Source organism: Hyaena hyaena, unplaced genomic scaffold (assembly GCF_003009895.1).
Source record: "Hyaena hyaena isolate Hyena2069 unplaced genomic scaffold, ASM300989v1 scaffold_25, whole genome shotgun sequence".
Classification (NCBI taxonomy): Eukaryota; Metazoa; Chordata; class Mammalia; order Carnivora; family Hyaenidae; genus Hyaena; species Hyaena hyaena.
The window spans coordinates 2,324,749-2,338,363 of record NW_024080657.1 but is presented as its reverse complement, the minus strand read 5'-3'; positions in this window follow the sequence as shown (position 1 = coordinate 2,338,363).

The following is a 13,615-nucleotide window of genomic DNA, read 5'->3' as shown; positions in this document are numbered from 1 at the left end:
CGAGGTCTGTGACCAGAGCTGGGACATCAGGGAGGGAGTCTTGCCTCTTCTTCGTCTGCTTGTTACCTAACCGACATTCCAGGATTGGTTCTCTCCGGGGCCTTATTGTCTTGGCTTTGTTTAGAGGCACAGTCAATAGTCTTCTCCTCTCTCCTGTCAGATGGGATGGAGAAGGGATAGTGGGGGGGGGGGGGGCTTTGTTTACAACCTCTCAGAAACAGTTTAACCAGGAGCCTGGCCAGGTGGGGTTTGGGTTCTGCCCAGAGGCCCAGCAGCAGCGGGAGGATGGAGAAGATCTCGGTGAAGGGTGCCCACGCGGTTGGACTCGGGATTGATCTGGGAGACAGATGGTACTGCCCGTGGTAGTTGGCTAGGGCTCCCGTGACCGCGTGAACAGCCGAGAGGATTAAACAGTTTATTTTCCCACAGTTCCGGGGCCGCGATGTCTGAGGTTGGGGTATCGTGGCGCGGGGTCCTTCCCAGGGCTGCGAAAGAGACTCCGCTCCAGTCCCCTCCCCTTGCTCCCTGTGGCTCTCTGCCAATCTTCGGCATTCTGTGGCTTGTAACGTGTCACCCCGAATTCGGCCCTCAGCGCTGCATGGCATTCTCCCTGTGCGCGTCTGTCTCCAAATTTCTCTTTCATAAGGACCTCAGTCATACTGGATGAGATGCCCACCCTGCTGACCCATCTTAACCTATTCCCTCTGCAATGGCCCTGTTTCCAAACAACATCACATTTGGCGGCCCTGGGGGCTAGGATTTCAGCACATGAGTTTGGCAGGGGGCGCAATCCAACTCATAACAGTGTCCCATCGCCTGTACGGAGCGTGGATAGCAGTTAAAGTCTTGGCAACGCTGAGATCTGAGTCAAGGTCCCGCACGACTATTCCTCCATAAGCCTGCATCCCATCCCCCAAATGGGCCTGATGCTACCAACCTGGTAGGAGTTTTGTGGGGATTAAATAGGAGAACATTTGGGAATGGCCTGAGTGTCTGGTACCCTAGGCAGTGAGGTCATCTGCACTGGGGACCGTCCCCTGAGCTGACCTCCTGAGACATCTCATCTTGCCAGAGATGTGAAACCAGCAGCAGAGAAAAACGCCTAATTGTGGCTTTCGCTTCTCCTTTGGCTGCAACTCAAGGTCCTAGCAGGGAGATTGGAAGTTCATGTGTCAGAGCTCCAGGGTGGAAGCCCTGCAAAAGCTCTGTGCTGAAAACATGGTTTCAAGACATTTTTATAGGCACTGCCCTCTTCATCGGACCCCCAGGGCCTCCTGAACCTGTATTACTTAGTCTTCCCTCCCTCGTCCTGGGATTGGTCTCCTCACAGTCTGCCACCCAAAAGCTCCTTCTTCCAAGGACAGGGTGTGTACACCTACCTGTGAACACCCATGGGTGGCCTAGCCCTGGCGTTTTTCTTCTCTCTCAGTGGGACCACTTGACCTCTCTCTCATGTCCATCTCAGGCCTGCATAGACCTTGACCTACAGGAGGGGCATTGTGCCTGTCATTGGTCCTTTATCTGGGCTCAATTCCATCCCTTAGCTTCTTCCAGGATGGGGCTGAAGCCCTAGCTTCCCTGATTGCAAGATACCCGTACAGGCAATATTGATACATGATAAAAAACAGAACAAATGATATAAAAGGGTGACAATAACTCTTCCTTCTACCTGTCCCCAGTCTTCCAGCTTTCTGCCCCAGGGGCAGTGTGTTTCTCATTCTGGCAGACGTGCCTGGTGACTGCAGAATAACACATCATAACCCAAATTCTCTCCGTCTTTCTGCACCGAATAGAGGAGATGGTTCCACAATAGCACAGGCAGATCTGGTTCATCTGTTTTAATGACAGCAGAGTATCCATTACAAATTCACAGTTTGTTTGACCTGCCTCCTCTTGATGGACATCTGGATTAGCTCTGTCCTTGCCGGGGCAAACTTTCCCGCAAATGACATCATTGTGTAAATGTATCCGTTCATATGTCTGTGGGAATTCTTCTTGGAAGCACACACACTGGCCGGTGGGATATTTGCATTAATAAGTTTTGCCAAATTGGTGGTCCATTTCCTTCTAACGAGTTGACCTTGTTCACATCAGTTTGTTTCCTGTAGGGAGAGGTTGGGGGCTTTGCCTCTGAAACGTGGGCCAGGAGCCGGAACCCACAGCTCATTTGTGGCCTATCTCAGAACTACTTCCTGTCCACATGGACCACCTTTTTAAAAATTTTCTTAATCACTTTTTTCCCTTCTAAAAAAATTTGGTTCTATACTGTCAAAACCACATGCTAAAATACATATATTGTGTGTAAAGATAGTCTTCCTTAATTTATTAACAACTGTATATCTTCCTTCCAACACACTATTGGACCCATAGTAGGCACTCAATAAATATTTGCTGCATGAATGAATGAATAGAGACTGATAAACTTAAGACCTTGACTTTTCATCTCTCACACTCATGTGGGTAAGATGAAGAAACGTTACGTAGGAACACCGATTGGTTGCCTAAACCTGGGTTTTTATCATGTCCACTCCTCCTCCATGTGATTCTAGTAAATTCCAGCTTGTCTAAGGCGGTCAATATGGTTCCTTTGCCAGTGATTAGTTTAGAAAAGGCATGTGACCCAATTCTGGCCACCAATAGGTGTAGAAGTCCCCTCATGAAGTTCTCCTAACTGACAATACATAAGCTGTGTGGGGAGACATAGCCTACTGCTGTTGGACGTTGTCATGGTCTTACGTCAGGTGTTACGCCAGCGCTGCCTCCCCTAGCTTTTACTAGAGTCTCTTGCTTCTGTAACCAGTTCGCTCTCCACCCTAGGGAATTTTCAGCCATCACACTCTTCTAACAGAATGCTAACTGAGAACTCTTTCCTGCTTGCCTGCATATTCTACACGTTGGCCCCAGGACTCTGGTTGACTCTAGAAGTGTCAAGACAAAGTCTGATGCCTTTCACATGTTTCATCCATATATTATTCCCTTTGCTCATCCCATATAAATCCATGGCGCACCTGCCAGGCACGTGCTAGACAATGGTGTCATGGGACCCTTGTCCCAAGGCTGGCTGCTACTCAGCTGTCGGCTTCCAACTTGGAGCTTCCCCTCTCAGTGAGGCTTTCTTGGATGGCTTCACCCCCATGGGCCCCACCCCTGTGCCGCCATCATCATGCTCTACCTGTGCACCAGTGACTTCTTCCTTCCTTAATTTGTTGCACCGTCATTCTTGAAGGATATTTTTGCTAGATATAGAATCCAGCTGTTCTTCTGAACACCCTAAAGGTGTTAGATGGAGATGTCAGATGGAGGCTATTTCATGGCCTCCATTGTTGCTGACGAGTCACAGATCCTTCAAATCATTGCCCCTGTTATGGTGTTTTTTTGTGACTTCTGTCAAAACTTTCTCCTACTCTTTGGCTTTTTACAGTTGTATTATGATGTGGCTGGGTGTGGTTTTCTTTGTTTATCCTGCGAGGGTGAGTTGAACTTCTTTAACCTGCAATTTTGTATTTTTCATGAAATATGAGACACTTCTGAATATGGTCATTATTAAACATTTTTTTGGCCTTATTCTCTCTCTTTTCTCTTTCTAAACCTACAATTACATGCACATTGGGTCTTTTGATGTTGTTGTATTAGTTCTTGAGGCTTAGTTCATTGTTTTTCCCCCCAATCTTTTCTCTCTCTGTTCTTCAGGTTGGATACTTTTTCCTGAGGTTGCTTACTCTCTCTATCTTTTTCCCCCCTTTCCTACCATTTTCAATCTGCTGTTAAATCCATCCAGTGAATGTTAAGATTTCAGATATTGTAAGTTTTCAGCTCTTGGATTTCCATTTGGTTCTTTTTAAAAGTTTCTGCTGAGATGTCCTATTTGTTCATACACCATGATCAGGTCATGATCTCATGGGTCTTCATGAATCTCAGGGATTGAGCCTTGCGTCATGCTCTGTGTTGGTAACATGGAACCTGCTTGGGATTCTCTCTCTCCCTTTCTCTCTCTACCCCTCTCCCATGCTCTCTGTCTTTCTCATGCACGTGCTCTCTCTCTCTCTCTCTTAAAAATAAATAAATAAACATTAAAAAAAAATAAAATCCTTGTCTGCTAATTCCAACACTTGGATCCTCTAAGTGTTGGTCTCTTCGGATTGTGTTTGCTTTTGAGTGTAGATCATGTTTTTCTGTTTTTCGCACACTGAGTAATTAAGGATGTATTCTAGACATTGCAAATGATCTAAAAACTTTATATTTTGTTATGTTCCTTTGAAGAATATATATATATATGTATATATATATATATATATATATACATATATATTTTAAAGCAGGCAGTTAATCAACTTTGGTTGATCTTAAATGGAAAACTTGGTCTTCTCTGCTGGGAAGCAACTGAAATCTCAGTTCAGTTATTTCAGCCATCGCTGGGCTGTTTAGGGTCAGCATTGTACATGTGTCCTAGTAAAGGAGTCAGTAAGAGAGTTAGGCAGACTTTAAACACAGAATTTGAGGCTCATTCCCTTTTTTAAAAATGTTTATTTATTTTGAAAGAAATAGAGATTGAACAGGGAAGGGGCAAAGAGAGAGGGAGACAGAGAATCTCATGCAGGCTCTGCATTGCCAGTGCTGAGCCCAGTGCAGGGCTCAAACTCATGAACCATGAGATCATGACCTGAGCTGAAATCAAGAGTCAGATGCTTAACTGACTGAGCCACCCAGGCGCCCTGAGGCTCCTTCCTTTCTGAGAGGATTCTTCCTTTCCTTTCAGCCACTGTGGTTGCCCCATACTCTGTCTTCTGGTTCTTCAAACCAGCAAGACTGTTGTCTTCCTTCAAATTGAAAACTATAAAAAAAAAAAAGTAGGAAACTCACCCAGTATTGATCCCTTATTTCAAGTTTGAACTCCTCTGTGGTGTCTTTCAGCTTTGGATTGCTGCCCTGCGCCTTCAGAGAGTTGTTCTGTATGTTTTGTCCAGCATTTAAAGTGGTTCTGTAAGAGTGGGTGGTCTGGTAAGAGCTACTGGGCCAACATGTGATGAAGAATCTCTGTTCTCTTCCTTCCACTTCATATTTACATTTTTTTTCATATTTACATTTTTAATTTTTTCTTTTACATCAACTTTATTTTCATTTGTTTATTTTTTAAAAATTTCTGTATAATTAAGGTACGGTGTTATATTAGTTTCAAGGGTACAGTATAGTGATTCAACAATTCTATGCATAACTCAGTGCTCACCAAGGTAAGGGTCCCCTAATCCCCTTCACCTGGTTCACCCGTCCCTTCAGCCACCTCCCCTCTGGCAACCATCAGTTTGTTCCCTACAGCGACGAGTCTGATTTTTTGGTCTCTTTTTTTCTTTGTTCATTTGTTTTGTTTCTTAAGTTTCATGTATGAGTGAAATCATATGGTATTTTTCTTAATCTGACTGATTTATTTTACTTAGGATTATACCCTCTAAATCCATCCATACTGTTGCAAATGGAAAGATTTCATTCTTTTTTTATGGCTGAGTACTAGTCCGTTGTATATAGATACCACATTTTCCTTATCCATTCATCTCTCAATGGACACTTGAGCTGCTTCCCTAATTTGGCTGCTGTAAATAATGCTGCAATAAACAGAGGGGTGCATATATCTTTTTATTTTTATTTTTTAATGTTTATTTTTGAGAGAAAGAGTGGGGGAGGAGCAGAGAGAGAGGGAGACACAGAATCCGAAGCAGGCTCCAGGCTCTGAGCTGTCAGCACAGAGCCTTACACGGGGCTTGATCTCAAAATATGTGAGCTCATGATCTGTGCCAAAGTCGGACACTTAATTGACTGAGCCACCCAGGTGCCTTCATATATCTTTTTGAATTAGTATTTTCATTTTCTTTGGATAAATACCCAATAGTGGAGTTACTGGATCATATGGTAATTCTATTTCTAGCTTTTTGAAGAGCCTTCATACTGTCTTCCACAGGGGCTGCACCAGTTTGCATTCCCACCGACGGTGCACAAGGGTTCCTTTTTCTCCACATCGTCGCCAACACTTGTTTCTTGTGTTTTTGATCTTAGCCATTCTGACTGAAATTTTTGCATTATTGTTTTTAGTTGTCTGCCCTCCCGTAAGACTGTAAGTTTCTTAGGGGAAGGTAGGGATGGTACCATGTCAATTTTAGTATTAACTTCTAAGGTGTGATAACTGTGTTGTGGTTATGTAAACAATGCTTACCTTTTAGAGATCCACACTGAACTACTTATGGAAGAATGTTCAGGACGTCCAGGATCTGCTTTAAAAAAATCCATAGGTACCTGGGCAGCTCAGTTGGTTGAGCGTTTGACTTCGGCTCAGGTCATGATTTCACAGTTAGTGAGTTCGAGCCCCACATCAGAAGCTACTGTCAGTGCAGAGCCTGCTTCAGATCCTCTGCCCCCTTCTCTCTCTGCACCTCTCTCACTCACTCTCAAAAATAAATAAACACTAAAAAATAATCCAGTGGCAGCAGTGGGGGGCAGGCAGGGGTTAGAGGAAATCAGAGGGGCCATAAATTAGTTTTTCAAGCCAAGCAATGGGTCCATAGGAGTTTATTATAATAGCCTCTCTAATATGCCTTGAAATTTTTCATGACAAAAGAAATTTTTTTTAAAGTTTCCAGATACCTGGTCAAGTCTTGACTTACAGCTTATTTAAGTCAGTGTCTCACAAGAAACGGAAGACACATTTAAGTTAGGGTAGTTCAAGGAGGGTTTATTTACAAAGGGATCCTTTTCAAAGGAAAGGGCAGGGAATAGAGGAAACAGGGGTACAATGTGGGAACCTGGGGTCAGTGACAGCTGAGCTGTTACACCCCAAGCAAAGCAGAAGAGAGGACGCAGTTGGGGGAGCTGGAAGAAGGGAGTTGTGGAGAGGCGTCCTGTGCAGGAACCCCCCCCCCCACTCATCTTCATCCCTCCCAGATTCTGCCAGACTGCCCTGGCAGCCAGAGGGTCAGGAGCTCATTGGTGTGGTCCACACAGATCAGCGCCTGGGCACACGGCAGAGTGGAGGAGTGGAGGGTGCACCAGGAAGGGCAAATAGAAAATGAATGGCTCGCAGCTGATCTCCTCTACTGAGCTCGTTGCCTGGACTTCCCATCCCCTCCTTGTTCCTTTCTAAACTCATGGTAGTTGGGTTTCAGCCTCACCACTGCACCAACACTGTTCTCCTTGAAGTCACCTCTGTCATTCCTACGCATGGTCAGTGCTCATCCTTCATCGTGGACCATCTCTCGTTGCATTTGACACAGATCCTTCCTTCCTTGAGACTTTTGCTTCACCTGCCTTTGGGGACAACGCCTTCTCCGACATTCTCTCTTACCTCATTTAACCATTTCTCCGAATCAGGATCCTTTGCTCACACCTGCTCCTCTTCTTAACCTCTGAATGTTGGAGTGTTCCAGGCTCCGGCCTTGGTCTTCCTCTCTTCTCTCACTTCCTAGGCGACCTCATCTAGTCTTTCTTGCCTCTACATGTCTTCTGTATGTATAAGGCTCAGGTTGTATTTCTGCTTCCTACTTCTCTCCTGGGCTCCAGACTCATAGCACTAAATCTCCACCCAGCATCTCCATGTGGGTGTCTGGTAGGCATCTCAAAGGGCTCCTTCATTCATCCATTCAGTGATTAAGCCAAGTACTTAAGAACATTCTTCCCATTAGACTTCACACCACCATTAGCAAGTCGTGGCCGTGCTAGTGTCCAGAGTCTGGCCACGCCCTGCCATTTCTGCTGCTCATCCAAGCTACCCCTGTGTCTCTACCTGGGCTACAGCAAATAGCTTCGTATCTAGTCTCCCTGATGCCATTCCTGCTCTCTTATAGTCCATTTAACAGGTAGCAGTCAGAGCCATCCCTTATTCTTTTTTTAATGTTTTATTTATTTCTGAGAGAGAGACAGCGTGAGCTGGGGAAGGTCAGAGAGAGAGGGAGACACAGAATCAGAAGCAGGCTCCAGGCTCTGAGCTGGCTGTCAGCACAGAGCCCGACGCGGGGCTCAAACCCACGAACTGTGAGATCATGACCTGAGCTGAAGTCGGACGCTTAACCGACTGAGCCACCCAGGCACCCCCAGAGCCATCCTTTTAAAAAGAGTTAGTGTGATTATGTCACTTTCCTGTTTAAAACACTTTGATGACTCATATCTCTTAGGACAAAACCTAGACCCCACAAATCTTTACACTGACCCACAGAGAGAGGTTGGCCTCACTTAGGGATTGGTTACTACAGTCCATCAGCCAAGAGATGCCCTGATTTCTTTATTCCTTGTATCTTCTTGGTAAAGGAACATTGAAGTTTGTGGGGAAGGGGCTGCTGAGCTGGTAGGATTGAGAAAATTGGCATTGCTTTAAGGAGGGGTGGGCAAGACTCACCAGTTACTCTCCCAAATAGAAGCATTAGATTTCCCCCCTAATTTTTAATAAAAGTCAGTTTTTCCTGGTATATTTTTGTCTGTATTTATAACACCTAACAGTGTTTTGTAATCCCCTAATAACCTCAGCAAGGCCTAGGATGCTATTCATGTGCAGCAGTGTGAAAAGCACCATATGTGATTGGGTCTCTTTTCTCAAAGGGCCTCTGGATGTGGACTCTCAAGAAACTAATCCTCAAAGATAAATTTGTGTCATCACTAGACCAATATCAGCTCTGGTGCACTGCAAAGTAATGTTTAAAAAACAGACCTGGGGTACCTGGGTGGCTCTGTTGGTTGAGCATCCGACTTTGCCTCGGGTGGTGATCTCCCAGTTTGTGAGTTCAAGTCCCACATCAGGCTTGCTGCTGTCAGCATAGAGCCCACTTTGGATCCTCTGTCCTCCTCTCTCTGCCCATCCCCTACTTGCACTCTCTCAAAAATAAATAAAACATTAAAAAAAAAAGATCCTATACTTGCCTAAGCACATTTATTTTTTGTGTGATAGTTTAATAGCATTTATAATGTTAAATGTAAGTATCTAAACTTTTTAAATGTTTATTTATTTTGCACATGCACACGCACACATGAGAGAGAGAGAGAGAGAGAGAGAGAGAGAGAGAACAAGCAGGGAAGAGGCAGAGAGAGAGAGAGAGAGACAAAATCCCAAGCAGGCTCCACACTGTCAGCACGGAGTCTGACTTGGGGCTCAAACTCATGAACCGTGAGAACATGACCTGAGCCGAAACTAGGAGTTGGACACCCAACCGACTGAGCCACCCAGATGCTCCCTAAATACCTAAATTTCAATATGTTTTTGTAACTCAAACCCGAAAACCTATTCAGAATTTCTTCATTTTTAAAAATAGTCCAGGCACCTCCAAATGGAAAAGGTCCAAACTTGTTGAAGGGCTCAGAGCTGTTTCAGGTTATTCACAGCGATGGGTATTTCTTTTGGAGGTGAAGAACAGGTTCTGAAATTAGCTAATGGTGATGTGTGTACTAAATACTAAAAAAAACAACCTCCCCCCCAAAAAAAAACAAAAACCAAAATCCAAAAACCACCAAACCCGCTGAATTACACACTTTAAAGGAGCGAATTGTATAGTGTGTATATTACATCTCGATAAAGCTATTATAAAACAATGAACCTGGGGTCCCTCCCAGAACGGATGCATCCTGACATCTGCAGCCTCACACCATCCTTGTTCCTCAAACCTCGTAACCTTAGTTTAGGTCAGTGCTTGTACAATAGAGATGTAACATGAGCCACAGCTGTAATTTAAAACTTTCTGGATTTCTACCAGGAGTCAAACCCAGATCCGCAGCCTCCAGCCCGGGTGAGATTGGCAGTGTCCCAGCCAGAAAGACGTGGCAGACTCTCAGCCTAGCTCTCCAGAAGGGACTGAGGCTCTCCCCATCTCCACAACTGAATCCCTCTAATGCTCTGGGGCTCCAGAGCTCTCAGAAGTCTTTAACAATAGGCTTCTTATATTTTATCTACTTTTTCCAATCGTTCTTAGCAGGAGATGTGTCTTATTGCTGTCTTTGTTATTTTTTAAAAAATTTATTTATTTATTTTGAGAGAAACAGAGATAGCATGAATGGGGGAGGGGCAGAGAGAGAGGGACACAGAGAATCCCAAGCAGGATTTGCACTCTCAGTACAGAACCTGATATGGCGCTCAAACCCATGAAACCATGGGATCATGACCCGAGCTGAAACCAAGAGTCGGACGCTCAGCTGACTGAGCCACCAGGTACCCCTGATGTCTTTATTTAAAAAATTTTTAAAAAATATTTATTTATTTTTGAGAGAGAGACACACAGAGTGCAAGTAAGAGAGGGCCAGAGAGAGGAGACATAGAATCCACACCGGGCTCCAGGCTCTGAGCTGTCAGCACAGAGTCTGACGGGGGGCTTGAATTCATGAACTGTGAGATCAGACCTGAGCGGAAGTCAGATGCCCAACCAACTCAGCCACCCAGGCCCCCCTATATATATTTTTTAGTTTATTTGTTTTTGAGACAGAGAAGCAGAGCATGAGTGGAGGAGGGGCAGAGAAAGAGGGAGACACAGAATCTGAAATAGGCTCCAAGCTATCAGCATAGAACTCGACGCGGGGCTCAAACCCACAAATCATGAGATCATGACCTGAGCCGAAGTCGGGCGCCCAACCGACTGAGCCACTCAGGCACCACTAGGCACCCTTATTTTTTAAAGATCTTCTTTAAAAGGACAAGAGTGGATGCAGGGTGGCCAGACAGGAGACTAAGGCCGTGGTCTAGGTGGGGCATGTTGGCGGCTGAGACTGGGGTGGTAGAGATAATGAGAAGATCTCTATGGCAACATGAAAGGTAAGGATATACTTTCAGGTGAATGAAGTTAGGAGCTCAGAAGTATGCAAAACATGATACCATTTTTTGTTAAAAATTATATACTCAGAATGGGGTAGTATCCTTTTGATTTTGATGTGCTTTTTTCTCTTTTGCCTTTCCCAGCCATAATCTTTTCTCCATTACACCTTAGATGTCTTTTTTGGCCAGGGGAAATTCGAATCTGTTACAGAAAGAATGCTAAGAAAGACCACAGCATCAGCTTTCACCGTTCAAACATTGGATTTTATAACAGAAAATAGCCTTGCAAATCGACTTCTCCAAATTCTTTAAAAAAAAAAATTTTTTTTTTAATGTTTTTATTTATTTCTAGGAGAGAAAGAGAGAGACAGCATGAGCAGGGGAGGGTCAGAGAGAGAGGGAGTCACAGACTGAAACAGGCTCCAGGCTCTGAGCTGGCAGTCAGCACAGAGCCCAATGCGGGGCCTGAACCCACGAACCGAGAGATCATGACCTAAGCGAAAGTCGGATGCTTAACCAACTAAGCCACCCAGGCGCCCCGACTTCTCCAAATTCTTACATCAATCATCAAACTTGGAGAATCTGCCTCAGTAGAATTTGTAGGGATGTGGAGTAGGTACCATAGTCCACCATGAAAGCTTAGCTGGTGCAGGAAGAAAGAAGGTATCATTAGGAGCCACAAAGGGAAAGCCTGTCGCCTTCTTGACCTTGGGAGGCCGAGGAAGGAGAAAGACAGAGGAGCAGGAGATAAAAGGCTAAGCTGGGTGTCCCAGTTTCCCTGCTCTGGACTCAGGCTCGGAGCAGGGTGGGGGTGGGGGTGGACTAGAGGACACAGAAGACAAGGAGGGAATCATTGACCCTGCTTGCAGTTCAGTGGTCTGTAGGTGGTGTCCCCGGGGACAGCTCCCTGCATTGACCTGTAGCACAGCCAGGACAACCAGACAGCTTGGTGTAGCTGGGGGGTCTGAGTCCACTTGGGTTGTCGTAATAAAATGCCGTAGACTGGGGTGGCTGAAACAACAGAATTTATTTTCTTTTTTTTTTAAAGTTTTTAAAATTTATTTTGAGAGAGAGAGAGAGAGAGAGAGAAATCACACACATGAGAGACAAGGAGGGGCAGAGAGAGACGATCCCAAGTAGGCTCCACGTTGTCAGCGCAAACCCCGACGCGGGGCTCAATCTTACGGACCATGAGATCATGACCCGAGCTGAAGTCAAGAGTCAGAGGCTTAATAGACTGGGTCACCCAAGCGCCCCTAAAGAATTTATTTTCTCGAGGCACCTGGGTGGCTCAGTCGGTTAAGCGTCTGACTATATGGCTCAGGTCATAATCTGATGGTTCGTGGGTTCGAGCCCCACGTCGAGCTTTGTGCTGACAGCTAGCTCAGAGCCTGGAGGTTGTCTTCGGATTCTATATCTCTTTCTCTCTCTCTGACCCTCCCCTGCTCATGCTGTCTCTCTCTCTCAGAAATAAATAAAACATTTAAAAAAATTTAAAAAAAGAAAAAGAATTTATTTTCTCATGGTTCTGGAGACTGGTAAGTCCTGGTCAATATGTGAGGCAATGTGGTGTCTGGTGGGGGCTCTCTTCCTGGCTGGCAGAGGACCACCTTCTCCCCGTGTCCTCACATGGTAGCCAGAGAGAGAGAGGGAAAGACCTTTCTGGTGTTTCTTTTTAAAGACTCCAATCCTACTGGATCAAGGCTCCACCCTGATGACCTCATTTTTACCTTTGTTACTTCTTTACTCCAAATACAGGCCCACTGGGGGTTGGGTCTCAACATAATTTTTTTTTGAATGTTTTATTTATTTCTGACACAGAGAGAGAGAGAGAGAGAGAGAGAGAGAGAGAGACAGTGTGAGCAGGGGAGGGTCAGAGAGAGGGAGACACAGAATCTGAAACAGGCTCCAGGCTCTGAGCTAGCTGTCAGCACAGAGCTCTATGCGGGGCTTGAATCCACGAACTGTGAGATCATGACCTGAGCTGAAGTCAGACACTTAACCGACTGAGCCACCCAGGTGCCCCTCAACGTATGAGTTTTGAAGAGACACAATGAAGTCCATAGCAGGGGGCCTCGGAATTTCATTTCCCTGAGAGACGCTGGGATCTTGAGGGGTCTGAGCAGAGCCAGCTGTATGAGGAGCTGAGGAGCTGCAGAGCTTGCCTGAAGGGACCAGATCTACCACCTGCTTAAAATCCCACATGGGCCACAGTGAATTGTGGGCACTTGGCAAATGCTTATTGAAAGAATCGACTGTAAGTTCCTTTTGTGTACACGGCTGTTTCTGGTTCTCCAGCTTTTAGGAGTCACTGTCTCCCCGGACGATCCACTGAGTATCACCCCCCAGCTCTGTGGGGAAATCCATTCGGGTCTTTAGAAAATGTTGAGGTGGGGCGCCTGGGTGGCTTAGTCGGTTAAGCGTCCGACTTTCGCTTAGGTCATGATCTCGCGGTTCGTGGGTTCGAGCCCCGCGTCGGGCTCTGTGCTGACTGCCAGCTCGGAGCCTGTTTCAGTCTGTGACTCCCTCTCTCTCTGACCCTCCCCTGCTCACGCTGTCTCTCTCTCTCTCTCCTAGAAATAAATAAAACATTTAAAAAAAAAAAAAAAGAAAATGTTGAGGTGTTTCAGTAGATTTGCCCTATAGCTGTGTGTTATGTTTTTCTCTGAATGGCTCCAGGACTCTAGGCTTTTCTGTGGTCACCTCCGGCTTTGTCTTGACTTCTTTTTCTGGTGGCCATTCTTTGCCTAAGCCATTTTGCTCCAAACATCCTTGTGATGTTAAAGTTGGCACAGCACAGGCCCCAGACTCTGGTCTTGTCTTGTTTATGCCTTAGAAGCATGTGGA